Genomic DNA, 5,000 nt, shown 5'->3' with positions numbered 1-5,000 from the left:
GTGACACGGAGGGACCCGTCCGCCCAAACTCAACCTCCTCCGTCCTCGCCACATCCGCCTTCATCTGAGTCCGACCCCCGGGGCTCGCGCCCCAGGGAAACGCTCCCGAGCGAGGCGACCCGCACCGTGCCCACACACCGCCCCCGGCCGCGACTCGCGGCGAGGGCAGGCGCGACGGGCTCCTCGCGGCTGCGGGACTGGGGAGTCGGGACGTCCGTGCGTCCCCGAACCCCACCTCGGGCTCGCCACCGCGCGGGTCACCGCACGCGCACACACACGCGCACACACGGCCCCGCGCCGGACGCCGGCCTGGCGGGACCCTCCCCCGACTCAGAGGGGGGAGGCGCGGGCCGCGGTAGGCAAAGAGCGGCACTCGGCCCCACCGCGGGGCCGGCGCAAGCCCTCCCGCGAGGGCGAGGGCCTCTGCCGCCCACGTGGCTCTGGCAGTGGCCACCGTGGCCCACTGCACGCTTGGGAGGGGCAGCGGCTGGGGGGTCCGGTACCCCAAGGCTCCCTCTCGGATCGCTAGAGAAGGCTTTCTCACCGAGGGTGCGTCATCCCCCACCCATCGTCTCTGCCCTTCGGGCCCACGGAGGCGCTCCACGAGCCACCAAGTCCACGACTGGCCGTGGGAGGGGTGGGGGGGTCTGCGGTATGGGTAAGCACACGGCCCACTGGAGCGTTCGCGGCCACAGCCTCGGGGGCACAACCTCTGCCGCCCCCCAGGCTCGTCCACCGGGCTCCGGAAGGGGGGAGCACGCCCGAGAAGCGCGACAGACGCCCCCTTCTCGCAGGCCCCGGCCCAACGCGATCGCACCCACGCCCGTGTGCGACTCCCCACACACACGCAAGTGGGGGGCGGCGGCACACGCGGCGTCGGCCCGGCCACGAAGTCAGTCCCCCCCACGGCACACCGTGGGAGGACGATGGCGACGAGGTGGCAGGCCCCCGTCCCCCACCGAGGGAGAGAAACAGAGGCAAGCCCCCGCGCCCTTTACCGTCTCGACCCCCCCAAGAGAGCCACTCACGGGACACACCACCGCGGCGGAGACCCCGAGGAGCACGCTGGGAAAAGGGAACGACACCACCGCTCGGCCTCGCGCGCCTGAGGGACGACCTGGAGCGCTCCAGGGGCACCACAGAGGACCGAGCAAGTCACGCTCACGCGCCGGCAGCGGGCGCGCGGCGCAGCGGCGGGACGGCCCCCACCGACGCGGGGAGGACCGCCCGCGAGGCACACGCCAAGGAGGCGAAGCGAGAGCGTCTGCTGCGTCCGAGGACCACGGCCCCGCCCACGCCATGAGGCAGGAGGCGGGAGACCGCAGGTCAGGGCCGGAGACCACCACCCCTGCCTCCCACACACCCCTCGGCAGGCCGGCAGGGCGTGACAAGAGAGGCGAGGGGCCCGCGGACAGAACGAGAAGAGCGGTCCCGTTCGCCAAGAACGTCCGTCCCTCGTCTGGCGCGACTTAAGGCCCGGCCCAGGAGAGCGCGACATCACCACATCGATCAGTCAATCCAGAGAGCCAGGGGCCACGAGGGCCCCGAGGGAGGAGGGGCACGGCGAGGACCCTCACCGGAGGAGCCTGCTTCAGCCTCAGCCGGCACCCAGCCCCCCCCTTCGCTCCCTCTTGCCTTCTCGGGCAACAGTGGCCGACGACCCCGCGAGGAGAACGCCTGACACGTGGCACGGAGCCTGCGGGTTGGGGTCGTCTCAGCCACCACCGGGTGCCTGCGGCGGGGAAGGGGAGTCACACGGGGTAGAAGACCCACGCACCACCTCGCCCCGCCGCCCTCGGGTGAGCCAGAGACCGGAGGCGGCACCGCGGGTCGGGTCAGCCGGGCGCACACACGAGAGCCGGCGCGCAGGCCCAAGCGGGCGGCTCAAGTGGCAAGGGCCGGTTCGGGCGCCGGACGGCGGTCCAAAGCCCAGCGCCCTGCGCGCGTCCAGAGTCCCAGAACCCCCAGCGAGAGATGCCAGAGGAGACCGTGTCAGCACCTATCTGGTGGTAAAAAAGGCCCATTTCAGGCGAAAAAAATCACGGCGCCCGGCAGCGGGGCCCATCCACGAACCTCGGGGGGGCTCCCCGGGACCTCGGCCCGGCTACCTCTCCCCAACACTTCCCCATCCACAGCAGCCCCGGAGCTCTCTCGGGGCCATCTGGTCGACCCGAGGAGCGGGGGCGGCAGAGTGGAGCGGGGCGGGGCGGGAAAACGTGTCAGAGGCAGCGAGCGGGCCGGGGTCGCCCTCCCCGGATCGCCCGCGCGAGCAGGTACCGTACCGCAGTCCCTCCGAGTCCCCGGGCGAAGACTTGGTTACAGAAAAGGAACTATCCCACTCTGCCGCCTCTGACGAGCGGGGCCCACGAGGGACCGCGCCCGGGCCCAGGCCGCCCTATCCGGGCCACCCAGTACGACTCGGGCCGGTCCCCACCGCCACCCCCACCCCGGCCGGGACTCGCGGTGGAGGAGGGGGCGGGGGAGGGCGAGAAAAAGTCGCGTCCGCCGACCGGGACCCACGTGGGCCCGCTAAAGGGCCGGGTGCGCCCTCCCCGGCCACCCGCGCGAGCAGGTCCCGGCCCGTCCGCGTCCCCGGACCCAGGGGGACTTGGAAACATTTTCGCACGGAGGCACCTCCCAGGCGACCGGAGCCCACGAGGGACCGCACCCGGGCCCGGGCCTCTCTCTCCGGGTCACCCCTCGCGGCCCAGCCCGGTCCCCACCTCCGGAGTCCGACTCGGAAAAGCATCGGTCAGAAAGAATCCGACCACCGGGACCCACGCGCGCCCGCCAACGAGCCCGTCGCGCCCTCCACCGGCCTAAACGCACGGGCACGGGCACGGGCCGGTCCCCACCTCCGGAGCGGGGCGCTGTGGGGACCGGGCGGTGGGGGGGGGGGAGGGAGGGAAGGAAGGAAGGAGGGTCGGGTGGCCGGGTCGGTCCCCGCGGCCGGATGCTGGTCGACCAGGCCAGGCGGCCCCACAGACCGGCTCGAGAGCGCGGCGACAGTCACACCCTCATAGGCCTGCACGCCCAATCTCAAGCGACAGCAGGAGGCGCCCACGCCTGGGCCCCACCGGGACAGTCACCGCCAGCGTCGCCCGGCTCCCGGAACTCTGCCTCGGGCCCGGCGGCCGAGTCACAGCCCTCACGAAGGTCGCCGAAGCTCCAGAGACAAGGGACAATATAAAAGCGGCCGCCAGGTGGCTCCCGACAACGGCTCCAACGTCCCCGGGCCGGGTTCCCTGTCGCCGGCCGGCCACCGAGGATGCAGCAGCGCCGGGCCGCCCAAACGCCCGAGCTCAGCCCGCCGGGGCGAGCCGGCGGGCGTCTGGCGCGGCCCCGAGGCGTCCGTCTCGGAGCTAGCTCCCGGGACGGCACGACACGGCGCGACCCCGGCAGCAGACGGGGGGGGGGGGGGGGGGGTGGCCGGGGAAGCTGGGAAGACGTCGCCGGGAGGCCGCCTCGAAGGAAACGCGCTCCCCACGCGACTCCTCGGCGGGGGCAAATCCCACGGAGACGCCGGCGGGGCCCGGGGCGGCCGGCACGGGGTGCCCAGAGGGTCACGAGCAAGATCCCCGGCTGCCCGGACGGAGGGAGGGAGGGAGGGAGGGAGGGAGGGAAGGCGGGGACTGGCAAACCGAAACCAGGCAAGCACTCAGAGAACAACGCAGGAATTCATCCTCTCTCGAACGGTGGAGGTCTGTCGGAAGCAGACACGCAAAGCCCAGAACCTAGAAAGGAAAGGAAGGATACCCTCCGACCCCACACATACAAGCGGAAACAAACAACTATCTCTGCCCGGACGGCGACAAAGTCCAAAGACAACACATGGGTGCGTGGGTGGGGAAAACGCACCCGCGGTCACGAGAAAACATGGATTTCAAAATGGACTGACCACAGTCCACGGGCGGGGGTGGGCGTGGGGGTGGGGGATGGGGGAGGCGGGGCTCGGGGGAATGCGGGCGGGTGGGGGGGCGGAGGGGGGGCGAGGGTGGAGTCCATAGCCATCCACTAAAGAAACTGAGTTCGGGCACATCTACTCAATGCAACACCCCGAGTGCGAGCGTGTGCGTGTGCGTGTGCGTGTGCGTGTGCGTGTGCGTGTGTGTGTGTGGAATGCGGTAAGTATCGACAACGGACTGTAGCCCCACCGAGACCACGACAAACCATACCAGCGAAGAAGTCAAGCCGTACAACTACTCTGGCCTTCAAAACAAAGGAAAAAGCGTGCACGTATAGTATACGTACGTGCATCGCGTGTGCTTGTGGCACAGGTATACGTGGACGTATAAAGGCCTAGGACAAGCCCAAGCACATCCCGTAAGGGGAGCCTATCCAAAACAGACCAAGGCCTCTCACCACTCAGCTTCCAGAAAACAAGCAACCCAGCGAGGAAAGTGAACTGGAGGCCCAAACTGAACCTTTTCGTTAGGGAAAATAAAGAAAAGAAGAGACGAGAAGAGAAGAGAAGAGAAAAGGAAAGGAAAGGAAAGAAAAAAGGAAAGGAAAGGAAAGGAAAGGAAAGGAAAGGAAAGGAAAGGAAAGGAAAGGAAAGGAAAGGAAAGGAAAGGAAAGGAAAGGAAAGGAAAGGAAGGAAGGAAGAAAGAGAAGGAAGAAGAAAGAAAGAAAGAAAGACAGACAGAAAGAAAGAGAGAGAGAGTGGGAGTGGGAGTGAGAGTGAGAGTGGGAGTGGGAGTGGGAGAGGGAGAGGGAGAGGGGGAGGGAGAGGGAGAGGCAGAGGGAGGGACAGAGAGACAGAGGGGAGAGAGAGAGAGAGAGAGAGAGTGAGAGTTGGAGTGGGAGTGGGAGAGGGAGAGGGGAGGGAGAGGGAGAGGGAGGGAGAGACAGAGAGACAGAGGGGGAGAGAGAGAGACAGAGACAGAGAGAAAGAAAGAGAGAGAGAGAGAAAGAAAGAAAAAGAGAGAGAAAGAGAGAGAGAGAGAGAGAAAGAAAGAGAGCGAGAGAGAAAGAAAGAGAGAGAAAGAAACAGAAAGAAA

The sequence above is a fragment of the Pseudorca crassidens genome, unplaced genomic scaffold (genome assembly GCF_039906515.1).
Source record: "Pseudorca crassidens isolate mPseCra1 unplaced genomic scaffold, mPseCra1.hap1 Scaffold_162, whole genome shotgun sequence".
Classification (NCBI taxonomy): domain Eukaryota; kingdom Metazoa; phylum Chordata; class Mammalia; order Artiodactyla; family Delphinidae; genus Pseudorca; species Pseudorca crassidens.
Note: the sequence above shows the minus strand (reverse complement) of the source record.